Source organism: Furipterus horrens, unplaced genomic scaffold (assembly GCF_987537825.1).
Source record: "Furipterus horrens unplaced genomic scaffold, mFurHor1.1.pri manual_scaffold_2, whole genome shotgun sequence".
Taxonomy (NCBI): Eukaryota; Metazoa; Chordata; class Mammalia; order Chiroptera; family Furipteridae; genus Furipterus; species Furipterus horrens.
This window is the reverse complement of record NW_028327172.1, coordinates 20051944-20078832: the sequence shown is the minus strand read 5'-3', so window position 1 is coordinate 20078832 and position 26889 is coordinate 20051944. Positions and strand designations below refer to the sequence as shown.

At 42.6% G+C, this 26889-nt stretch overlaps 1 protein-coding gene across 2 annotated transcripts in view; it reads right to left on the bottom strand.

Annotated features, from left to right (window-relative positions):
* SLC1A2 (solute carrier family 1 member 2) overlaps nucleotides 1–26889 on the bottom strand; it is a 133176-nt gene that overhangs the window by 94506 nt on the left and 11781 nt on the right. Inside the window, exon 1 of one of the 2 annotated variants that reach the window (XM_090262691.1) lies at nucleotides 23979–24067. The exons of the other annotated variant lie outside the window; for it this stretch is intronic. The gene's annotated coding sequence lies outside the window, so the exon portion shown is untranslated. Of the gene's footprint in view, nucleotides 1–23978; nucleotides 24068–26889 lie in introns of those variants that run through there. 2 annotated transcript variants of the gene reach the window in all.

Below are 26889 nucleotides of genomic sequence, written 5' to 3'. Positions count from 1 at the left end.
AAGGTCAAGCAAGTGACAGCTCTAAGAATGGAGCCTCGATCTGCATGATCCCAGAGCTCCTGCTGGCTGTCACCATCATGTCTTCTCACCGCCTGCCATCAATTCAGAGGAGCCAGGTGAAGGGAGTGGGCAAAGGTGAGGGGTCCAAAAGAATGCAGAACAAGAGGAACAGAATATCAGTGTAGGAAAATACCTGGGGCAATCGCTGAGCAGATCCCAGGGCTGTTGGCATGGGTTAAGTGTGGGGATACACAGACAGGTACATTTGAAGAGCTGAGCACGGCTCCCTGCAGACTGGACTTCCATGTGGTCCTGGCAGCCAAGATACAACCCTCCAGTGAAATGGGTTTTCTAGATGGGACACAAGGATCATGCCCAAGCCCCAGGGCAAAGTCGTCATGCCTGTATTTGCAGACCTGAGAAGTGACAGCAGGATGTCAGTAGGCTTGGATTTCTGGGGAAGAGGGAGAGAAGGCTGTGAAGAATGTATTAATGGTAACAGCTAAGACATACTGAGGACTACTAAATGAAGAGCACTGTTCTAATGTACTTCATGCTTTAACTCTTAATCTATACCACAACCCAAGGAGGTCAGTTCTGTATTATCCCCATTTTGTAGACAAGACTATTAAGGCACAGAAAGGTCAAATAACATTCACAAGGCCACACAGCAGATAAGTCATTGAGCTAGGGACAGGATCAAGGCTGTCTGGCTCCAGAGGCCAGACTCTCAACCTCCAGGAACTAAAAATATCCAGTCAGGCTGAAATAACTAGATAATTTATTAGGCCATAAAACTTCCATTTGTCAGTAGATCCCTGGTCTGGCCAGTAAAATAGAGCAGTGAACATAAAAATCTAGAAATGAAGAAAATACCAGATAATCCCAAATTGAGGAACAATCTACAAAATAACTGACCAGTTCTCTTCAAGAGTGTCAAGGCCATGAAAGACAAGGAAAGACTGAGACACTGTCACAGATGAGGAGACCACAGAGGAATGATTACTGATTGTAATGTGGGATCTCGAATTATATCCTAGAACAGAGAGGACCTCAGTGGAAAAACTGGGGAAATCCCAATGAGTTCTAAGTTAATATTGGGTTGGCCAAAAAATCTGTATATTTTTTTCCATAAAATAAAAGACACATTTTCATTTTCACCACTAACTTTCCTGATTTGGATATTGAGTTTGTCAGCTATCTCCTGCGTGGTAAAACATGGATTGTTCTCAATTAATGTCTCAATTTGATCACTATCAACTTCAACTGGTCTACCCGACTGGGGAGCATTGTCCAGCAAGAAATCAGGACAAAACTTCACAAACCACTTCTGACTTGTTCAATCAATCACAGCACCTTCACCATACACTGCACAAACTTTTTTTTGCACTGCAGTTGCATTTCTACCTTTTTTTGAAATAATAAAGCATCGTATGCCAAAAATATTACATATTTTCTTCCATCTTCAGTATTAAAATGGCTACACAAAAATTCACCAATTTTGACAAGTTTTTTTAAAAATGTAGTTGTCACAATACAATCTAACAAAATTGTTTCAAATGACGTTAAAGACAACTAAGCTGTACTGGAGCTCTCTCACCAAAGAAACCAAACAAGCATTTTGGCCAACCCAATAGTACTTGAATGAGGTTAACTTTTTAGTTGTAATCAGTGTTCTAATCTAGGACAGCGATCTTCAACCTTTTTCATCTCACAGCACACATAAACTAATTACTAAAATTAGGCACACCAAAAATATATTTTTTGACCAATCTGACAAAAAAAAAATAGGTATAATTTTGGTTCATTTACAGCAAACAACTGTTATTGTGTTGGCTGTTGTCATTTTTTAATTTGACAATCTAAGGAAAAATAGGTCAATGCCCCTGCCTAAACAGTCAGGTAGTGCATGTTTTAAAAACTTCTTGTGGCACACCAGGTGAACATCGCTGATCTAGAGTTATATAAGATGTAACCATTCCAGGGTATATAAAAACCATCTGCATTCTTTTGGCAGTTCTTAAGTCTAATATTATCTAAAAAAATTTTTAAATTAAATATTGAAAAACAAAACAATAAAATGACAGAAGGATCAAAGCCACTCACATTCTCAGTTAATAAACAGTTATCTTTGTAGCTGTAATCAATAATATAATTATTATTTCTACCTCTCTACATGAATAAGCACTCATCTTGACTTGACATTGAGTCTGTTTGAAGTTGTGAATAATAAAAGAAGAATAAAAGCTGGCAATGCTTCGATTTAGAAACCTGGACCTGTTTCAGAAGAACAAATTACTTACACGTGCTTCAGGACACACCTCTCATCTTTCCCTCTCTTTGATTCACATCCTTAGCGTTGCTGTTCAGCAAATCTAATCAACCTTCACATGTTTATGGCTGCTGCCCAGGAAAGGACTGGATCACTTGGAACTTAAAGGACCACTTGTAGGCAGAGATGAGCTTCCAGAAATGCAGCCGGTTTGGCACACATGTAGAAGTGGGCAATCCAGGGAGCCCCAAATGTCTTCCTGAGGGTCAGGATGGCTGGCAGCCAGAAAGGTGAAGGAGCAACAAAGGCACAGATTCCCTGAGTGCAGGCACTGAGGTATACGCTCTGCCTGCCTTAGCTCATTTCATCTTCATCACAGCTCTAGGAGGAAGGAGCCATTATGATTCTTCACAATTTAGTTAGGAAATGAAAGATCAGAGAGGTTAAGCAACTTCCCAAGGTCACACAGCAGTAGAGTGGAGATATAGCAAGAAAACTGTATATCTTGAGTGACTGTAGGCATCTCATCTTTGTTGTCTTTCTTATTTCAACCAAGATTGGACTGGCTGTCTCTAGCAACTCATCCTCTGGTTTGTCCTCAGAGAGTAGGATGTAGAGTGAATCAGATGAGCATCACATAACACACACTATGTACCAGATGCTCTACATCCATCATTCCATTTGATCATTACAAAAGGGAGGGGTTATCAACTTCATATTCAAATGAGGTAACTGAGGCTCAGAAAACTTATGGAACCAAATAGCTCAGTAGCTGCACCAGAATTCAAGCCCAGATCTTCTTTATGGACAAAGTCAGTGCTCTTTCCATTCATTCTACTTCCAAGGAAGACTCACAAGGTGAAAAAAAAAAAAAAAATCATCAAGCAGGTCAGAAGACATGAACCTACTCTCAACACCCCTTGGAAAAGTAACCCTCAAAGACAGGCCTGAACAGGCATATTAATGAAGATTTTGCCAACATCTGATTGATTTTGCCTTCATAGTGATCAAATCCAGATAATTCAGACCTTAAACCACAAGAACAGTTTTTGTTCATTTTGCTTGTTTCCTTTGGTTTTGGCCTATATCACCTATTTTAGAGACCAATGTGATCTATATCTAGAAAATTGCAAACACTCTTTCCCTCACTCCAATGTGGATTTTTCTTTAAGAAACTCAGATTCACAATCCCTTTCACAAAATGAGTTCCTAAATGAAAACATTTGCACAAGGCAAATGGAACCAGCATTGCCCTTGGGTGTTACTTTAGTAGTTTCAGCCAGAAAAATAAAGCCACACTGAAACAGACAAACTCCCCTAAATCCCGGCCCAGTCCATTGGTTACACTTGGAAATATGATCAGCAATACCACTGCCTCCCACCCACAAAGGGCATTTGCAGTCTGCACTTATGCATTCTGAAAGGAAGAGCAGGCTTAAGTGGAAGTGGCTTGATTGCTTTGCATGGTATTACTTTGATTATTCGGAAACGCTGTTTGCGTGATGATACCCAAGATACTCGGGGGACCCTGCCTCCTGAGAAGACAGCAATCGTAGGGCAGCTCACCTCTGCAGACTACACATCTCTCACTGAAGACAGAGAAAAAGCCAAAACATATGCTGACTGACCTGACCTGAAGCATTTTAAAGCTGTCACAAGTATGGACTGACTTATTAAAATCGTTGTCTCTGAAACAGCTCACCCTTCCCATTCACATCAGCCGTTTGTGTCTTTATAAGCAACTCTAAAGGTCCACTGTCCTTCTTTTTCATGAAATTGAATTACTTAGCTTAAAATAAGAACCTTTCGAATATGTTGGAATCAAGAAGATGGGGGAACAAAATAGGTCTTTGTAAATTGACTCTCTTGATTGGAGTGATAAATGGTGTTCTTTCAACTTACTCCCCACAAAACCAAAAAGGATGTAAAAGACAAGAATGTCTACAAACAAACATGTAACCTATGGTTCTCTTCAATGAAACTCTATTAAAAATCAAGTCTGTATTATGCCGTTAAAACTTGGCAAATACCTGGCCATCCTGGTGAGAGTGTATAGCTAATCTGGCTATTTAGCCCTGGAAGGAGAAAAAGATGGAATAAATCTGAAACTCCACTGTCTGTGAAATGAATGCATTAAAATCTGTGACATACAGAACAATGTCTGGCTTATAGAAAATGCTATAAAAAGGTTGGCCGTTGTTACTGCTGCTGCTATAATTATTACTAAGATTGCTATTAGGCTGCCCAGATTCACAGAACTATTCAAATCCTTTGTTGCATCTAGGCAATTCAATTTTTAAAAAAAGCAATGCGGATTTTTTTAAAGAAGGCAGACATGAAGTCCTGAATGAGCAAACTCCTACCCGCAAAGAGCAAGGCGCCCCTGCCTCTGACATGTTCCTTGGGAGAGACCACCTAGCAATGTGAGAGCTTAGAGCTTTTCTTGAGGCTTGAGAAGATGCCAAGCAGTTTCTATGAGAACCGGTCTAAAGAGACACTCGATCGCATTTTCCAATGAGAAGCATATGTCCAGGGCACATACGTACACTTCTTGCACTCACGTATGGATGGAAACAATGCTGAGTACATTCCGTCCCAAGAACTGACTCATGCTTACTCTACAAGGATTAAATTTTTAATTTAAATCCCAGAATCCTGCCATAAAGCAGCCAACTGAAAGGCTGTTCTGAGAACAATTTCTGGACAATCTATTAACCGCATGGCAATTCCCAACCGCTAAAAAATATTTCATGTAGCCCAGGCAGCCATAGAGTTGATTAAAAGCTATGGGGTTATTTTTTCTGCTTTCCATGATCACCCCCACTGACATCTAATAAATTCTATTTAAGCACCAACAGCAAAAGACTTTACTCACACACTTACATTGGGTTCAGGTTCATTATCTTGTTAAGAAGATATTTGATTCTTGCAGGCAATCCCTAAAAGGCCAGATCTGTAATCACACACATATTTTCATAATCCATCTTATCATTTAATGCCTTGGTTAGGTTTTAAAAAACCCAGTGTTCACTGGTTTGATAGGACAACCAGCACTAAGCAGGTTTCTAAACTATAGATGCAGAGCATACTACACCAATATCCTTAGTTTCTCAGTCCCATAAAATGGGACACCTCCTTGAAGAAAGTGAGAATCTCACTTCCCTGGATGGTTCACCTCCACCTAAGAATTCCTCAGAAAGGGGATTGTGATTTGCTGTGCCTTGGAAAAGTAAGCCAGGTGGAGGCCCTGGTCATTTTTGAGCACTAACCTTCTTCAACTATGGTCCTCGGGTCTCTTCATGGATACATATGTGAGTTAGTCTAGGTGACCTCTTGTCCAAGAGTTTTATTTTAAATCCCAGCTCACCTTTGCTGCTCCCTGGACTGGTCTGATCTCTTCACACCTCATAGTTCAGGTCTACAGTGAGCTGTAAATAACAGTGTGAGCAAGTTTGGTTTGTTCCTTGCTTTCCCTCTCTTCCAGTCCATTCTGTTCCGTTAATGACCCCTTTTTCATCCTCTGTATACACAGCAGTATAGGTGAGCCAGAACTAAAAATAAAAAAGTAAAAGAAAAAAGAAAAGAGCTGAGCCACTGTCGCTCTTGACAGGGTCAGCGTTTGGGCACTGGGAGCGCCTGCCCACATAGCCTTCCCTGTTTGTTTTGAGTGCCTCTGGGGAGTTTTAGGATCTGTAGGGAGGGGCTAAGCTTCACAGGTGACTGCTAGGTAACTAAAGACACTCTGAGCTTAAAGAAGCAGGATTCACAGGACGGCTGGAGGGCCAGGGGACAGAAAGCAACACCTAACTTAAAAATCACACCTACATGAGGGTGGAAGGAAAAGGGAGGGGAAACAGTCCTTGATAAACTAACCTGGAATTAAGTTTGCAGGTAAAAGACACCTGATGATGAGACTTTTATGAGTTTATAGTAGCCATACCTATTTCTCTCCCTCCCTTCCTCCCTTTGTTTGTTCATTCGTTCGTTCCTTCCTTCCTTCCTTCTTCTGTCCTTCCTTCCTTCCTTCCACATTCTTTCTTTTCTTTTCATCTGCCCAGCATCTCCCTGGGAAACACTCCTTTCCATCTGCTCCATAGAAGTGAATGCTAAGATCCAGACGTCGCAATCAGACAAGCTTTCTACAACACTCAGTCCAGGGATACGTGTAACTGCAGTCCAGCTAATGAAACTGTTCCCTGGACTTCTTCCTGGGAGCATCAGAAAAGAAGCACTTTTTACTTCTGGGATCATTAATTGTGAGGATGCTGGAAGCCTTGAGCTGCCAGAAGCCATTGTTGCATGAAACAGACAATCCAGGGAAGTCCAGCCGAGATGTGGGGAGGGGAACAGCTGTCCATGACAGGGTCTATGACATTGGTTCTGCTCTGTCTGCAGCCACCAAATCCCTAGATACCCCAGTTACCTCAGCCAATAAAGTTTCCCCCCTTCTTTCCCTTTGAGCTGGCATTCTACCAAGAGTACCCCAAAATATCTTAATTCAGAGCTACTTGGTACGTCAGGAAAAAGAAAGTATAGCATTTCTTTCTCATAGATGTCACATTGCACCCTTTAATTTGTTGTCTTTCCCAGAAAAGCAAAACTCCTCTGATGGTTTCCATGTTCTGAATAGTGAATACTGACCTCTTACCACACCATCCCCTCCCCTGAGTGTTGATGATGATGATGAAGAGGATAGGGGACTTGTAAGAGTCTAGTGCCCTGAACAAAGAAGCCAAAAAATAGTAATTATACTTACACGATCTGGTTAAACCCTCATACCACCATTTAAAGCAGGTACTGCAACACACCCATTTTAAAATGATAATACTGAAGCTCAGAAAAATTTAATAGCTTGTACAAGACCATGCAGTAAGGAAAAAGTGCTCAGACTCAGCTCCACAAACCTACAACGTCTGTGTTCAACCACTGTGCATTGCCCTCTTTCCAAGGAATCACCCACGTCCTGATGGATCTGTAGTTGCCATTTTTCTCACGCTGTTCCTCCCAGCCTTGTCAGCCTGTCTACATGTTCACAACCACGGAGGTCCTGCTACACCTGCTCTCATTCATCTCTACATTTCCAGCTCCATAGACCTGTTCTGTGTCTTTCCGGCCCTCTTGTGTTTGACTCTCCACAGTCCCACAGGATTCTTCAAGATGGGTGAGAAGGGGCAACTAGCTAACCCTTGATGGGACCATGAATCCATTTCTCAGGAAGAAGGTACCTATGTGTCAGAAAGAACAAATAATCGATTTTAACATCTATCCTATAAAGTAAGTGGTGAATAATTTAGATCAATGTAGATACTTAAGGTACTACTGTTTCCAGTTCTCCAGAAGTAAAAGGAACTTAAATGGTTCTTTTGAACCTGACTCTGAAATTTGATTCTGATTTCCCCACCTAAACACTACAAAGTTAAAAGCCCATAACCACTTAAAAATTATTAAATATATGTGAAAAAAAGATATTTATAAGGACATGTGGTTTATAACAGTGAAATGTTACAACTAACCTCAATGTCCAACAATAAGAAATTAGTTCAGTCGATTGTATGGTATAGCTATGATTTAAAAATATGCAAACCAATGGAGTCATTGGAGTTATAGCAGGAAAAAACATATTGGGGGAAAAAAACCTAACATGATCCAAAATGAAAATTTTAGACTTTTAAAACACTATATAAGCATGCAAACTTGAAGGATATAAAATTATAACAGTAGTGGGACTATGGGTGATTTTAGTTTTTGGTTTTTGTTTTGTTTTCCTTGTGCCTTTTTGGGTTGAAAGGTTTTTTGTTGTTTCTTTTCCTTTGAACAACATTATCTTTATAAGTGTTGTTATGAAAGAGATAGCCTTAGGAAAAAAGTCTGCAAGGACTAGGAAGATGAGAATGTTACTGTGGTTTTCACAGAAAAAGGAAAGTAGAAGCAGAATATATGCAGGTGGGAGCCCAGACTCTGGAATCAACTATCTGGATTCTAGCCCTGTTATTCACTAGCTAAGTAACTAAGAAAGTTACTCAACTTCTCTGCATCTCAATCTCCCTGTCTAGGAAACATGGACATTCAGAATAGAACCTGCCTCAGGGGGTTGGTCTGAAGGTCACATGAACCAATATGTAGGACGCATTTAAAGCAATGCCTGGCATAGAGTACCTTCTATATAAGTTGTTGTTACCATTACAGTATAAACCACTCCAGAACAAGCATCCTATTTCATTCCTCTGTACATACCCAGCATGTATCACAGGGCCTGGTGCACAGAGGATGCTTGGTCAGTGTCTGCTGAGTGTGCCCAGCTGGATTCCAGAGGCCAGTGACAATGTTTAGAGGAGTGGCCACCATGATACCATCTCACTTGTGACATATGTTGTCCCTCCAGGCCCTGCCCACGGACTTCTTAGTGTGCAAGGGACAACATTTGTTCTAGTGGCAGGTTGAGAGCATGGCTGGTTAACAGGAGGATAAAGGCGATAGTTGAGTCACTATTGCCATCCTTCTCCTCTGCCCCAGTCAGAAGTTTTTCGTTGACTGAAAGAGAAATGCACTCACACACATACTAACAGAAGAGGAGAGGATGATATTGTTAGGTATGGATATCTCAAGGAATCAAAGAGCAAGACACAAAATAATAATAGAAGCTCTCTTGTCAAATGCAATTTGAATCAGTGGTTGGATGACTCATTTACAATGTTGGTTAGAGCTGGGAATGATTTTTTAAAAATGATACCGTAATACTATAAACATTTTAACTGAAAATGTGAAGCAACATCCATTTGCCAAACTCTGGATGACCTCAGATCCCTCATGGAATATGCAAGATGACTCTTCTCATCATGTAGCTTGCTCCTGGTTTGTCTAAGTTCTGACCTCATCCTTAGAGTCCCACGAGTCTAGGAAAAGTAATGTACATATCAGTGAATATGACCTTCCTCCTTCTTAAATAAGACCAGCCCAGAGGCCATGTGCACAACATACACCCATAATTCAAAATGACAGGTACATATTAGATCCAAGTATCCTAAATGAGTCCCAGACAGTTTCAGCTTTAGGCCCAGTGGATTAGAGAACATCCACTCAGCGTTGAAGCTCACTTGTTTGCTGACTTACCTACCCATTACCATGGTGGCATGTTCATGAGTGTCTCTATTTCCAAATCTTCAGGAGATTGACCAGCTTTGGGGGAGAAAAATACCATCACTGAAGTCTGGCCACTTATCTGCTTATGCTTTGGACAATTAAACAAAGAACTGAGCACTTGAATTATAGAATTTGGGGAAAGAAAGGGATTTTAGAAACCCAATCGTCAACCTCTTATTTTACAAAAACAAAAAGAAAAGCCTAGAGAGGTCAAGGTGATACGCCAAGGTCACCTATAGTCACAGTCTGCAGGCAGTATGGTTGACCCTGTACTACTGTGTACCTAAAAGGTAACCATATGCCTAAATATGGCACACTTCTTAGAGAGGCACTTGATTAAATTTCCCAGAAATATGTGGTTTACGCACAAGCTGACGACTGAGATCATTCTACATGTGGAGCTCAGAGTGAGTTGACAAGAGAATGAAATAGAAATCTCTGAAAATAAAAGCTCTCCCTTAGCCTCTTTCTAGGTTATAACTTAAGAAGACCAGTAACTCTCTCAGCTCAAACCATTCTTACCCCCCTCTTTATGAATCAGAGAAATGGACAGCTTTTTCAGTAAACAGAAAGGGGATAACAGGTGCTGAGAGCCTAAGAGATGACAAGCATGTCACAGATAATTTATTTCATTCTCATCACAAGTTTACAAGGGAAATATTATCTCCTTTTTTTTTCGTATGAGGCAACTGAGACCCAGAAAGGTTAGACAATTTCTCCCAAGTCACACAGCCTGTTTAGTTTCTAAAGCCTAAAGGTTTTGCAGCGCTTTGCCTCCTATTCTTTTTAGGCAGAAAGGTGTGGCTGGCAATAAATGGCCTTTTTGAAATACCTTAAAGATATCCTGTTTGGGACATGGGAGTTATCTCAGAACACCAATGCCCAATGCACCAGGCCAGCCATCTGTTCTCCCAGCTTGATCTTTCCCCAAGGTGCGATCCTTCAAAGACACAGAGCTTACTTTCAGTTCTCTCTGGCTCCCTGGATCCTCCTTAACATCTTCTAACCAACTTATACAATAAACTTTTAAAATCTTGACCCTACAGGAACGTGTCTCACCAGAATTAGAAGAATTTAGACAGAGGAGATGGAAAGCAAGGAGGAAAACCAGCCTTTAAAATTTTCATTTCCTCTGGCCCTTACCCATATTCCTTGCTACACTTCTTCCACACCGCTAGGTTTTCCCCTTCAATGGAATACCTAAATGCTTAGGCCCATCTGGCCTTCTCTACCTTCCTCACTCTTACTGTGTCAGAAAAAGAATGTGTCCCTTAAAATGGACATATTTTCTAGATACTTTCAGACATAACACCCTCAGATATCATTGCAATGAAATTCAGGGATGTTAGTGTAAACCTAACCTCAACACTGAGGAAAAGACAGTTTATTAGTTGGGTGGCTATGTTAAGCATTTTCTTTTAAAAGGAAGCATAATAAAAAATCAATTTTTATTTTCAAAAATGAAAAAAATCAGCATTGCAAGTTTGTATTTTGAATACCCTAACAGATTTCAGGATATTGGACAATAGAGAAATCCTGATACATGGCCTAGGAGCTAACCATTTCAATTCTAATAGCTAAGGTACTAAGGGCTTACTGTGGACTGGTACCTTCTCCACACACTTTCTGGGCATTTATTCTCACAACCCCCCCTAAAGATTCGGTTCTATTACTGAACCATTTTACATGGGGAAAGCTGTGGGAGACCAGTATGTATGACACAAAGGGCTGTAGCCACTGTGCCCCACATACCATGCCACTAGTCCCACACTCCAGGGGGATTTTAGAAGTAGAATAGGAATGCCATGTACTCTTTGAAGCGGATGAAGCCTGCTTGCTCTGTGTAGCCCCAAGTTCTTACCAGTAGGATGTGGAAACAAAATATTTAAGGCAAAAGAGGCTGCTGGAGTTCTATGATATGCCTCGGCACCTCACTGTTTTCCCACCTGTCTCCCTTTGTTGATTTCTGCCTTCCCTTTATTCTTACTCCCGGCCATTTGGTGGGGGTCTGCGTGCTAACCCCATGCATTTCTGCACGTAGCAAACTCAGTAAAAACTGTAACTGAGAAAGGAGTGATCGGTGATCTCCTATGAGAGACACTGACCCTCCTTTCTCCTCGGACAATGCGTTTCTGAGTCAGATTTTTCATCCGCGCCGAGGGATCTGCGGGACAGAGACCCTCACAAGCGGCACACCGAACAGGGACCGGCGGGAAGGACTCGCCGGGGAACCTAACAGAAAGCGAGGCTCAGGATCTCAGTAAGTTGCCAACATGCAGTTTCTCACTTTCTTGTCTTCCAGTGGCCTCCCTTGTTCTCCATGGAATCGGTATATGGATTCATTCCTGGTCAACCAGTCAACAGAGATGGCTGTCTGAATTTGTAGGAAGGATCATCTGAGCAGGAATGGGTCAACTCTTTCTTGAAATGAAAGAACAGGCCAGTTAGGGTCTTTGGCCGCTGAAAAGGATCCCATGCAGATGGCTGGCTCATTCGGGTCTTCCCCAGGGATGGTACGAGCAGGCAAGCACATCCCCCACCTTCTCGATGCCGTGACCGCTCTTGCTGTTAGAGCCACATTACCTTCCCCTTGAGGACAATGGGTGTGAACACTGACCATGTTCTGGACAAAGCTCACTAATAATTCCCTCTGGGTAACCGACAGGACAGTGCTGGCTGCCACAGCAACAACTATAAAAGTCCTTGTTTGTTTTAAAAAGTGTCCAACATTTTTGGGATATTTTTTCATGAATGTGGAATTCCTGACAGAAGCTGTGTAGGGGTGAGAGTGAGATAGGGATGGGTGGGAAAAAGATATCTTAAAAATGCCGGCTGTAACTTATTAAACATCAGGACACTAAAGTAAGGCAAACAATGCATTTCTTGGCTTCACACTGCACCCTTCTGGAAGGAGGGGGAAGTGAAAAAAATAAATTATTTCTATTCTGAATTTGCTATATTATTACGAAACCTGATTCATATCAAACACTCATGTATAGCCCTGGCCAGTGTGGCTCAGTTGGCTGGAGCATCATCCTGTAAACCATAAGGCCACTGGTTCAATTCCCAGTCAGGGCACATGCCTGGGTTGCAGGTTCAGTCCCTAGTCAGAGCACATGCAAGAGGCAACTGATCGATGTTTCTCTTTCACATTGATGATTCTCTCCCTCCATTCCCCTCTAAAATCAATAATCATATCCTCAGGTGAGGATAAAAAATAAATTTATAAATTTAAAAAATTCATATGTAAAAGTATTTCCCACACTTAAACCTTTCTTCTCTCCGCCTATATCTTTCCCAACTAATCTTTACCACAAACTTATAAAGTTAAAATTATCATTTTAATTTTATTTATTAATTTTAGAGAGAGAAGAGGAGAAGGAGAGAGAGGAAGAGGGAAACAGAAACATCAATTTGTTGTTCTACTTATTCATACATTCATTGGCTGCTTCGTGCATGTGCCCTAACGGGGGATCGAACCTGCATCCCTGGCATAAAGGACAATGTTCTAACCAGCTGAGCTACCCAGCTAGAGCAAGGCTAAAATTATTATCCCTATTTTACAGATGGGGGAGCTGAGTCTGAGAGATGATGGCCTCAGTTCCACAGCCTAGAAATGGTACAGGCAGGATTTGTACCAAAGTCAGTTATTTCTACATATCAATTCCGTGGGGGGAAAGGAAGAAAACTGAATCCAGTTAAAGGGTGAGGTTTACCCAGAATTTATTTCAGGAAATGGACCTTTCCCTCTGCATTGTGACCTGTGGGAGCCCAGAGCCTGAACCTTTGTCATCTTTGTCTTTTGATGCTCAGAAAAAATTGGTGGAAGAATCAATGAAAAAATGTCAAGAAGAGAATGAAATACTGTAAAGTAGTATCTCTTCTGTTTCATGTATTCAAAAATTCCAAGCAACAATTGACTCATGACACTTAAATCATGGGGTGGATTGACCCATGTTCCCTTTCACGTGCACCAGTGGAGCCCCCGCAGGTGAGGATGGAGCTGTTCTCCAGCTGGGCCCATGGCCTTCCTTATTCTCATCCCAAACCACTGCTGAGGTTTTGGGTCTCGATCACACATTTCACCTCCCCAGGGTTTCAGTTTGCTATCTGTAAAATGAGAATTCTTTGAAACTAAGTATAGAGATAGTACAGTTTAAAGTTGGGAATTTTGATGTGTATTTTTAAAACGTTCAGTATGACATTTAGTAACTGGTTTGGCTGGTTTCAGACATTCATCCATTGGATCAACAGAGAGCTTTGACACAGCCACAGTGCAAGGAAGAGGCTGAACACCTCAGTCAGTCTGATTTTAAAAAACAAAACAAAAACCCTGACTTTCACATCTAAAGCAGTGAATTTCAAACATGTTCAACAACAATCTTATACTTCTTATGACCCAGCACATACACAGGCACACACATACAAACACACATGCATGCATGCACGCACAAAACTGCAGGGAACAACTCATATCTGTTGTATGTGCAATGTGCTATGATAGTTTCTACCCCCTATTTCATTTTTAAAATTCGACTTTTTCCTAATAAATGGATTTCTTGATCCACTAAGTGGTTATGACCTCCAGTTTGAGAAGCACTGTTCAAAGCTGTTATTCAATACAGTTACTGAGCACATGAGATGTGACTAGTATGGAATGAGGGGTACTGTTAAATTTAAAAGACACAGCTGATTTTTAAAAACAGTACCAAATATTAAAGTAAAATACCCCATTCATGATTTTTCATCTCAATTACATGTTGAAGCCATAATGGCTTATATAATTTGAAGTAAAAATAAAATATATTATTAAAACTAATTTCACCTGTTTCTCTTTATTTTTTCCTGTGGCTATAAAGAAATTTAATGTTGCCTATGTGGCTAACATTATGTTTCTCTTGGACAGCAATGACCTAGAGCAGGGTCAGCAAACTACTGCCCAGGGGTCAAATCCAACTTGCCATCTGTTTTTATAAATAAACTCTTATTTGAACATATTCACTCTCCTTCATTTACATATTGTTGAATACTTGCAACAGAGACCAAATGGTCTGTGGAGCCGAAGATATTTATTATCTGGCTCTTTGCAGAAAAAGTTTGCTGATCCCTAACAGCATTGGGTGCCTATTATCTGCCAGCCATATATCAGGTCATTCATACACATACACACACACACACACACACACACACACACACATACACACACACACACATGCATATACATACATACATACTTGACTTGATACTGATGACAATCCTGTAAGAGTTTTATTACTGAATTTACAAATGAGGCTCTGAGCAATTAATTGACCCAAGGTTACCCAGCTGGACAGCAAGTACCAGAGCTCGGATCTGAACCTGTGCCAGTCTGACAACAAAGCCTATGCTGTTGTTTCTACTTTTATGCCCCTGCCCCAAATAACCCCTTTAGATATACAGCTAAAGTCTACCTTTGCCATTGGGAGAACCAACTAGCCCACCTGACTGCCAACCAGTCCAGAAGGAAATGGGGCCAGGTTTGAAAATAAGGCCTCCCTCAGGGAATTTAAGGGTTGAATCCGCACTTTTAGTCTTAGGAAGAGTCACCTGCTTTCTACCCACCATAAAAATTAAAACTGGTCAGAGGCTGCTCTCCAAGTGACCAAATTGGAATCATTTTAAGCTTCTCCTTGCTTCAAGTAGGAACTTTCATTAAGATGCTTTATTTTTCATCTTCAACCTCAATAAGTTTGGGCTTCAAACCGCAGGTTTGGTAGTCCCCAATACCCAAAGTCACTTCGAAAAAAATAGTGAGAATGTCTAAGAAAGCTTATTGGGTATATTGTTAAGTGAAACAGCGAATAAAATAGTCTTCAACGTAATACCCTACTTTGGTAAATAAATAAAAATCATTTACAACTATAGTGTGTGTAACTATTCTTAAGCGGTAGATGAAATTCCTTTTGCTTTTATATACTTTTAAATGTTAGTTGCAATAAAAATATGTTGGTAGCAAAGGTTTTAAGTTTCCTGGTTGAAGAATCCATGCACAATTTATGTTTTATTTTTTAAGGGTCCTGCCTCCTTCCACTGATTGCCACATCAGAAGGCACAGAGCAGGTGAAATCGGGCAAGCACCAAGGAAACCCACAATGATCTTGCAGGCCTCAGTCTGCAAGGCCTGGAGGGCGCCAGCCATCTTTGAAGAAAAGTGGGGCTGCAGCGCCCCCCCGCGTCCAGGGCTGCGGAAGCCACCAGTGGGCGGAGGAATCCAGCCTCCACTGCTTTGGAGCAGGGGTCCTGCTGGACAATCCCATACAGAGTATTAGGAATTCCCAGGGTCGAAGAGTTTTCCTATTTTTTCTTCTACTTGCCTGGCCAGACAAGTAGTGAGGGAGCTCGAGCTCCCAACCTTTGTTCTGCCTAAGTATGAGCTTCCAGGATTCCCAGGCTCCTTTCCCATGGGCAGAGGAGGGCTTGGAGAGAGACCCCAGGGGATGCTCCGAGTCCTGAACAGTAGCCGTCCAGGCTTGGCATCTGCAATGGTCTCCCTTTCTGAATGATTCTCCAGCGGCTAGGTGCACGTGTATGCTTGGAAGGGGAGGATGCATATGTGGCATTAATATACTTTGAAGGTTTTATACATGTTAAAGGCACCGTTTCAGGCATTTCAGAGGGATATAAGAAAAATAGTAATATGTTTTTAAACAGTCACCTTTTATTTTAATTTTTTTTTTTTTATTTGAGTGCTTATTTCTTCCAGCACTGGCTAAATAGCAGGTCACCTTCATTGCAGCCCTTCAAGGTAGATGCTATTATCTCTATAATAGAGGTAGAGAAGGAAGCTGCAGCTCCCAGAAGCCAAGTCATTCATCCAGAAAGTAGCTGGTCCTAGATGTAAGCATCTCTAGCTCCTTCCTGGTGCCAGGTGTCCTATACTAAGGTTTTAGCCAGGATATAGGGAGAGCAGGTATAGATGCATTGTCCCCAGCCACTGGACGCCAGCTCCACTGGATGGCTGTCCCTGACTCGCAGGGGGCCGGTCACTCCATAAGCATCTGTTAAACTAAGGAACGACACCATATTTTACTGCAAGTTGAGCAGGGGGTGGTGTGAAGTTCCAGGAGATCCCCTGATTTCTAAAGCTGCCATGTTAAAGACAGAGGCCAGCCAGTCCCTGATCAGGCCTCGTACCAGAGCCCTTTCCTGGCCACTTCAAAGCCATGGCTGCAGGTGACCCACATTCCAGGCTTCTGTCCTTTCTGCTGCCTTACTCTCCTGAGCAGAGACATGGCAAAAATAACTCCAAAACTGGCGTTCACTGCAAGCCTTGAATCAAATTAGGATTCGGTAACCAGAAGGAGGAAGTCAGACAAAATGTGAGGGACATTACATACATACATTTGAAAAAAGTCACCAACTGCTTTTCCTCTGAGCTTTGCTCATTCCCTTTAGTGATTTGTGAGCGGTCCCAGCACCCAAAATAACCAAATAAAAATCATCCTACGTATGAATAAAATATGTACCTTAAAATGGTATGCAGACATTATAAAGGTTCATTTGCCTAAAATGTTCCAGTTTTAAAAGATGGGAAAAAATAGAGACTCCCTTTTATTATCGTGTGTTTCTTTCACACAGTTCCTCTTGCTTCCCTGTGGCTTTTTTCTCGTGGGAATGGCTAAAGAGGTCCCACGGCCCATGAGACTCTTTTGTAACCATGACTGAGCATTCTCCAGTCCCTTCATAAAAAGAAGACTTCTTTGTTCAATCAAGCCCTTCCTCCCTCTGCAATTTGCAAAGCTTACTTCCCTTCCCTCACCAACTCCTGCCTCAGCCCCTAACCTCAGTCCCAGGTCTAACTCGCTCCTAAGGGTAAACTCCTCTGTCTTGTGTAAGGACCCCTGGATGGGATCCTTCCTCCAACCCCCACATCCCCCCAGCTACAGGCAGTGGTGGTGTCCTGATTTGTTCCCAATGTCACAATGAAGGCCTGAGATCCATGCTCTGCCCCGGATCCAGTTGTGACAAGATCAGAGACACATCAGCTGGGTCTCCAAAGCCTCCACTTGCTGCTCGTGCACCACAGTGGCCCTGCCCAGGGCAAGTGGCCTGGGCCTGCTGAGGTGAAAGGCCTCGTCCAGATACAAGAAAGACCAAGTCACACATTTAACTCTCCTGATTAAAAATAAAAATTCAGTCAAAGGAGCATGAACTTGGTGGCCTGTGGAAAGCGACTGAGTGGCTTGACAGAAAAAGTCAGAATAGGCCAGTTGGGCTGACACCTTCTTCTTTTCCCTGCCAAGTTCACCCCACTTTCTCACCTTCAGTTCCTCTTTATCTGCTGGAAGGTCACGGTCCTACCAGCCAAGAAAGGGACTGAATACCAGGAAAACTCAAACCTGCGGGTTTTAATCTAGTTACTGGGAGTGATCAGGGCCAGGTGGCCCCAAGGCTTAGAGAGGCGCAGTACTGAGTCCCATTTCTGTTGCATCCTGAAGCCACTGGGCACAATGTGAAGCAGGAAGACGAGGAAAAGACAATGCATGATAAAGCTAAATTTGCTCTCTGTGGTAGGTAGAGGACATGGCTGCTGGGAATGTTGTCTTGGAGAAAGACATTTCTCTCCTTCATAGGTAGGGAGGGATGGAAGGTGCACTGGTCCCAAGGACCACTGTTGTCCTCAGAAGATTGTGTGCTCTACTTCCTCCCCCTCCTCCCCCTGGTGATAAGTGTGGGCTCAGTCTCTAGTGACTCCAGGGATCCCAGAGGACCAGGAGGAGGTGAGCTCTCCCAAGGGCCAGAGAGCATACTCCCTGTCAACGCTCTGGCTGGGCCCAATACAGTGATTGACTCTGGCTTCAGGAACACCCCACCGTGAACAATGACAGGCTTTCCTGGAGCAGGGTGGGCCATGGGGACCCAAGGACATCATCCAGGTCCCCAAGGGCAGCAGGGGGGGTTTTCAAAAGGGAGTGGAAGACTAAACAAGGAGCTCTTTTGCTGAGCCGGCACCAGGAATGAGCTAATCTCTCAAGAGACTTCCCATAAAAAGTTTAGGACTTTTCTTTTTTCTTTTTTTCTTCAGAAGTCCTAAGAATAGTAGTTTTTATGCTTATCTCTTTTTTAAACCATTACTCCTTCTAGTTATTCCCCTATCATCAATAAAGACGGTGCATTCACAACCCCCTTGTGTGTGAGAGGCTCTGGGAATTCAGGGACAGGAAAGCTAGGGGAAATCTGGCTTTCCCCACCTCCACCAAGACTACTCAAGTAAGTGGCATCTGCCAGGGGACAGTCCAGAAACTCCAAAAGAGACAGCACCCAGGGAGTAGAGGCCCAAGGTGAAGGGAAGAACACAGGGAAAGCAGGCAATGAATGTGTCTTCTAAAGCTCACATACCGGGCAGGAAGAAGGAAAGCTCAGAATATGCCTGAGTGTCAATCTTTGACTTTAGGTGGAAAAATGTCATTTTCTTCTTTCTCCCAATTTTTAAAATGCACAGAGCATATTGTGAGATATAATGGATAGATTTCTGGTCCAGAAGCTGAAGGCAGAACATGAACGAAAGCCCGGGTCTCTCACCCTGCTTTGCCTATGGTCCTCAGAATAATGAGGGGGTCAGGACCAAATGGACTGGAACATTCTGAGTCCATGGTGACAACAAGCAGAAACAGCTTACTATCTTTAACGTGACAGAGAACCCTAGTCGGGGTTTATTTCCGACTTTCACATGCACTCACGACTCTCACTTTTGAAGGGGATAGAACAAAAGCATGCTCTGAGTTTGGCCAAGGAAACATAGTCCAGTCCTGAAGTGCTACTGATGGGGAGTAGTCCTTCACAAAGGATCTGAAGCCCACAGCTAGTCCACGGTGTGTCAAGGAAAGCCTGCTCAGAGATTCGGGAGCTAGTTTGTCAGGGAATAACAAGCAACACCACTGCCTGTCTGTCTCAGAGGGGTGACATGAGTTACCTAATCTTAAGAGAGCTAAAAAAGGCAGTCTTACCCTGAGCACCAAAGGCTTAGGCTCCTACCCAGCTCCATGGGGCTGTGATACCCGTGAGATGCTAATGTCTTGCATTTTAGAGAGCCCACTCAGAACCCCCTGAATGGGAAGGAAGGACACCACACTAGCCCTGCAGAGCCTGCCCATGGCTGGGTTACTGCCCAGTTCAAGGAGAAACTTCATCTAAGAAAGTGGATTTGCATCAGCCTGCAAGTTACTCACAAAATGAAAATTTTCAGCCACAATCTGTTCAGACCAGCCTGGAAAGAGCAACCCCATCCACACTGACCTATAGCAAGGCCTTATACTCCCGTTTCTCTTCCTTCTGCTTCCCGAACTGAATCGCTGGCCTCCCCACATGGTCCCCTTCATCCTTAGGGAAGTCAAGAGTTGGCCTTTCACAGACACAGCCCCTGACGGTCATCTCCTAAGGCACCTGGGAAACTAAATAAAGCAACCACCTTGAGCTTGACCTACCCGGATAATGAGACCAAATTGGGTGATCTACCTTTTTGATTGTTATATGTATAGATGTCATTGTTATAGATTAGGTAAGAAAAAATCCAATCAGAATAACCACAACTGGAGGGTGGGGGGAGGCGCTGGGGTAAAGTGTAGGGCTGGGTCTTGAGACAAGAAGGTTCAGGATGTGGGAACAATCCTTGCAGGATGACATGGTACAGGGTGCCCTTTCCCATGTGTGCAGTTTGTCAGACACTCTATTCCTACTCAAAACAGAGGGGATAGTCAGCGCTTTCCATCTGCAGCAAAAAGAAAGAAGCCAGCCCCCTGAGGGAAGTGGGAACCACCTTTTTACTGATAGAGAAGAAGAGCTCACCCTTAGAAACGCAGCATGAACCCTGCACAATGAATGATAAGGAAATTGTGAGTCTATTCTACAAGTTGTGTCCAAGCCCTGGAACAAAAATACGTGACCAGCCAACACAGATTGATGTGGGCTCTCAACAGGATCCGTGAAATCTGAAGCCAACAAGGGGTGGGGGGCACAGGTGTACAGGGAAAGACATTTCTTAGTCTAAACCTGACTTGGGTTTTGGCTAGGACTTAAAAGTTAACCCCAGAGCCATTCCCTATTACAACTGTGATGAACAGACACTGCAGAGAGGTAGACTCAGAAAGAGAATTGTATCCCTGCCTTCCAGTCTTCTCGCTCCGTGAGGCCGCACAATTGGGAAACATGTGTCAAAATGACTATTTGACCCAGTGATTTCATTTATAGCAATCTACTCTAAGGAAACACTGAGATGGGTTTGCTGAAGTGTATAGACAAGGATATTTATAATAGTGAAAAATTAGAAACAAGCTAAATACATGACAATAGATTTGTTTTAAAAGTTATTCTACATCCATAAAAAACAGCCATTTAACAAGATTATAGATTCACTTATTGACAGATGTTCTTAACACATTGCCAAGTCAAAAAATAACTTTTATAAAAATTATGTCATAGAAAAAAATTAGTTTATAGGTTATGCACTCATTTTTATTAAAATGTTTTCACATGTATACATGCCTAAGTCCAAAATGACATTATACCTATGTTAACGATACTTATTGCTGGTTAGTGATATAAAAGGTGTCATGCTTTTGTTATTTTGTTTGTGTCTGACCAGTATGGCTCTCACGTATAATGAATTGATTTGTTATAAATAAACTTTCCACCCTTACAGAATGATGCCTTAATATTGCTTACTCCTGCCACAACTCATAGGTGTATCCCTGAAAGATCAGAGACCCATGAAAATTTGAGAAAAATAACATTAAAAAAAAAGAAAAGAAAAAAAACATGAAGTCTTTCTATTTGATTTCCTTTAAAAATAATTATGTAGGAATCTTTTAGTGACTACCTGCACATTTTTTTTTTTTTAAATTTAGAAGAACAAGCATTTTTTTTCTATAGCACACATGGGTTTCTTTTACCCCATATACTACCTTACCTGATGAAACTGTAACATTTGGTCACACATTATTGGCCACATACCATGAGATTACCACTGAGATGCTTTTAAGGTATTGGTTTAAGGTATTGGAAGTCTTGAACCACTAGTCGTTGGAGTTGATGGGGTAGCTTCACAGAAAGAAAATCATAGAGTCTCAATGTTAGAGGAAACAGTCATTAGCCCACCCCCTCCTTCCAAGGCTCGGCTGCCCTCCATGAAGCCCCTGCCTGCTGGTCATCTGACCTACGTCTGAATACCCTTTCTGCCCCCTGTCCCTCAGCCCAACACCTCCTGAAATTGTCTTATCTTTATACAGTTTCAGAACAGATGAATGAGCTTCAGCAGGACTCTTCTTGCTTGGGAAAACCCTGATATTACAGCGGGGGGGAGTGATATAATAAAAAAAAAAAAAAAAAAAAAAGTTGGTGTTTGTCCCTGGTTCCTGGAAGGCACACAGCTCCCAAAACCACAGTACTCTCCAGAGTGATAAGCCTTTCATAGGCTAACAAGATGACTGGTGGCTGAGGGCTCTGCCCCTTGATGGCTTCAGAATGGGAGCTGCCACCAGAAAGACCAAGGCTTGATGAGAAGGTTGGAACTTTCAGCCCCACCCCTCAAACTCTGGGGAGGTGAGAGAAGCTGGAAATTGAGTTAATGACCAATGGCCGGTGAACCAATCAATCCTGCCTATTTAACAAAACTTCCATTGAAATCCCTCACCTTTGAGAGCTTCTGGGTTGGTGAACACACTGAGGTTTTGGGAAAGCACCATCCCCTTTCCCCCAGATCTTGCCCTATGCACCTCTTCCATTTGGTTGTTCCTGAGTGTGTCCCTTTATAATAAACTGGGAGACAATAGTAGAGTCTTTCCCTGACTTCTGTGAGTTGGTCTAGTGAATTTTCACACTGGAGGAGGGGACTGTGGGAACTCGCTGGATTTATAGCCTGTCAGTCAAGAGTACAACCTGGGCTTGTGACTGGCACCTGAAGTGGGGGCAGTCTCCTGGGATTGAGCCTTTCACTTACGGGATGTGATGCTAACTGACTCCAGGTCAACAGTGTCAGAATTGAACTGAATTGTAGGACACCACTGGCGTGGGAGAGTAGGAGATATAATGGAAAAACACCATACGTTTTGAGTAAGAAATGTTGTGAGTAAAAATAGCTCAAGGGTTAAAAGCCCATGAGAAAAATCTTCTAACCTTTGCTAATGCAAACACTCCACTCATAAGATCAAGGAAGTCTAAGACCTGTTTTCTAATCTTATCACCTGTGGCTCCATGAGAATTAGCAAACAGACCTGTGGGCATGCCCTAAGTGTTAGCAGCCTAATTTGCAAAGTCAAGAGACTGATGGATAACCCAACCTAAGTTCAGCTGGCGAAAAGTAATCCAGTCATGCTATTCCAAGACGAAGAATGACAGTCATCATGACAGGGTGGCCTCCACATCCCAGGCACTATGCGAGTGATTCACGCATCCCTGCCTAAATTTCTTCCAAAACCTTATGAGGTGAGGGAAATTGTCCCTATTTAATAGATAAATAAACGGAGTCTCAGAGAGGCTCATTAACTTCCTTGAAGTTATACTGCCAGTAAGTAAAGGACCAGGATATTTTGCTTGGGTCTTTCCGAATATCAAACACATTGTTTTTTTCACCTCTGTGCAACACCTCCTCCCAGAAGCTGTTTCATGAAAAGTATCTCATTATCGGAATATTCTAGTGCACTGCAAGAGATCGGATATTCCCAAAGTTATTACCTTTATCCTGTTCACTGTCATCATTAATAGTATTCCATACAGGCCTGCCTATGTGTGGCTTCCTTGAGAACTACATAGTTTACAGGGCTTAGTGCAAAATAAGAACATAAGGCCCCTTATTGTTAAGAATGTCAAGATGGGGCGACTGCAGAATATTAAACCAATGACAGGACCATTCTGAGCTCAGGGCCCAGAAGCTGTCCCTGTGTCCTTGTGTTCCTACATTTCTACTCAAATAATCTGAGATTCTCTTGAAGGAGGAATAGGAAATTCTTGTGGCAAAGAACTCATCCAGTGAGCTTTTTGACTGCTTTTGTGTATTTATTCAACAAATACCCTGTGACTACAGGACATGAGAAACTCAAAGGTGAATTTATAACACCCCAAACAGACACTCAAGTATCCCTTCTGCTCCTTGTAAACAAGAAGCCATCTTCATCTCACTGGCTGGCCTCTGCAGTTTAGCTCAAAGGCGAAGAGATCAAGTCCTCTTTACACAAACATATGGACACACAGCTAAGTCCCTGACTCCTCCATGGCCACTTCCTAGGGAGCGTGCCTATAACAAAAACACAGCACTTTCACACCTGTTTTGATTTTGCTGCCTGTTTCCAGTTGGGCTGGAACACAGGCTAGACTTCTGGGGTGGTGGGTTAGTCACTGTGAAAAGGCGAGTATCTGCTTTCAGGCTTCCACTCTTGGGTTGTTTATTCTGGGGCCTTTCCAACCTTTTCAAAATGTACTTTTCAATCCCTCAAGTGTCTTTGTCTCCCTCTTCAAACACCTCTCTTCTTCCCCACGTCTGCCCTGTCACCTTAAAAAGTCTGTCAATAACCAGGCAAAACCAGGTTGGACATACCCGAGCCTCTGGAACCAGTAACTCTTGTTCGGACGCTGCTGGTGACTCAACGAGAAGCGAGGAGGACGAGGACAAGGAGCCAGGACCACACTGGTAAACGGCCACCGCTGTCAACGCACTTCTCCACCTCTGCCAACTTGTCCCAGGCTCTAGAGAGCTCCAGACCCCCTGGTTGATTCAGTCACTCCAGGTCACTTGGAATGTAAATAATCAAAGCGGTAGGACTTTCCTTCTTAAAAACCAAGGCAACAGTTGCTGCCAGCCTGGGAAAGAGGCAATTAGCCTTCTGGGCCCTCTGGCTCTTGCTTCAGAACCGCAGGAAAATCACCTTCGCCTGCAGCGGTTGCCGTCAGGCTCCACAGTGCCCCCTTCTGGACAAACTGGTTTTGTCTTCCTGATTTCTGAACAATTGGGTGTGCAACTGGGGGAGGGGATGGTGCGGGACTGGAGTTTGCTTTCTCTGCCCAGCGAGAGAGGAAGCCAGTGAAGTGTATCCTTGGTTCTCCCAACTAACAGTGACTTCTATGTCAAGTGAAAACACAGCGTCTCTACTTGGATTCTATTTTCACCTCAAACACAGCACTTTGATTGCCCTGGAGGAATCTAGCCTGGGAAGCAAGGACAATGAGGGTGGCTTCAGCCTGAAAGACCTTCGGGGAAGGTTCAGGAAGGGGGTTCCATCAGCTGGCCCTTCCTCCAATCACTGAGTCCTCAGAGTTAAGAAAGAAGACATTGGGCACAGTTTCTATGGTCTTGTCCCACCGGGAACAACAAATACCCCTCAACTTGCCCTGCCACAACAAAACTCCAGAGAAGAATCCACTTCAGAAAATACAGAAATACTGAACATTTTCATTTAGCTTACCAGAAAACACATAGCATCTATGAGACATTATTTCTAGACCTATGGCTCTTTTTTTCTTCTTTCTTTTTCAATTACAGTTTACATTCAATATTATATGAGTTTCAGGTGTAGAACATAATGGTTAGACATTTATACAATTTATGAAGTGATCCCCCAATAAGTCTTGCCCCCACCTGACACCATATATAGTTAGTACAATATTACTGACTGTATTCTCTAAGCTGTACTTTACAACCCCATGACTATTTTGTAACTGCCAATTTGTGTGTACTTCTTAATCCCTTCACCTTTCTCACTCAACCCCTCAGCCCCCTCCCATCCGACAACCATCAGTTTGTTCTCCATATCTTCGACTTTGTTTCTGTTTTATTTGTTCATTTATTTTCTTTTTAGATTCCATATATAAGTAAAATCATATGGTATAGGTCTTTCTCTGACTGACTGATTTCATTTAGCATAATATCCTCTAGGTCCACCGATGCTGCTGCAAATGGTAAGATTTCATTCTTTTTTATAGCAAGGCTTTTTTTTTTTTTTCTTTTTTTTTCTCTTCCTGACCACAATAGGAAGCCAGAGAAGAAAACTCTCTTGGGAATGATTAAACATTGAAAATCTTCAAGAGTTAAAAAAGCGCCCACTTAACAACAACGTTGTCAGCTTCTGGGCATTTTCTTTTTCTAAATCAGTTTTACAAGCAGCGGAAGTGTTGAGCCTTGGATTTTATTCACCATTGCAATTTAAATATCATCTTTGACTTAAGAAATGCTTCTTTGCATCTGAATATCAGATGTATGCTAGCTTCTCCTTGCTTTTCTTCACAAGGAACAAGGAAAAGGAATAGAAAGACAACATTCTGAGAGGAGGCAGAAAGTCCTGGGAAAGAGTGGGGGTGCGGAGTGGGCTCAAAGTCTCATCTGATTAAACTTCTTTGCTTTTTAAAATAACAGCAGCTCTGGGAGTCTGTCATCTTTCCAAGACAGCAGCATGGGAACATGATTGACAATGACAAATACATTTTTGGCTTCACAAAATGAGCTGCTACCCAACTAATTATTTTTGTAACCTACTTGAACCCTGTCAGTCCTTAGTAGTCCAAAGGCTGGTTACTGACGCCTGGGCAGAGAAGTTCAACTGACCACCAGAACCTTGAAGAGAGGATGTGTCCCAGCAAGTGAAAGGAAATGATTTCTTAACTTTGGCCTGTCACCTCCCTTAAAACCATCTCCTTCTGCCCTATACATGCCCTTGATGTCTCTTTCCCAAGGTAGACAATGCAATTGCACTAATGTGCTTTGTGATAATGATAATAAGTTGGGGCACAAAGGAATTAATGTGGTCCTGATCTTCAGATATACCAGGGGTCGTGAGCAGACAGACAAGAAAACACTTAGCACACCCTGTTATAATGAAATGCTCTAAAGAAGTCCAAAAAGTGCCAAGGGGACAAAGTCTCCGGAAGAGGCCCAGCTCAAATGTCACCTCTTCTGAGAGGTTTCTCTATGTCCCCAGGCTGAAGTGGCTGAGCATTCGATCAGGAAATGCTAAGTGCAGTGCATGGTGTCCAGGTCTAGGGATAGACAACAGGCAACAATGAATCGGCCCTCAGAGCACTTACATTCTTGAGGGAGGTAGATATCAACAAGAAGATAAATGAGTAAAACATTTTAAAATTGCAACTGATGCCATGAAGGAAGCAAGCAAGGAGAGTGAGGTAGGACTAAGAAAGGGAGACCTATTTTGGGAGGAGTGATGAGCAAAGAGCGCTCTGGGAAATGGCCTTTTAGCTGAGAACTAACGGGTGCTCAAAGAATGGCAGTAGGAGGAAGGTAGGAACAAAGGGAGTGGGTCTAAGGTGGGTAATACCATGGGGTATTTGGGGAACTGACAGTTAGGAGACCGTGTGGCTTTCAATAGAGTGATGACAGTTGTCTGGGCTGATGTGATGGCCATGGCAGTAGAGAGAAAAGGCCAGGCTTAAGGGACATTTTTGCAATAGAACTGAGAAAGCTGGTAGGTTGGGGCAGATGGGAGGGAAAAAAACAGGGG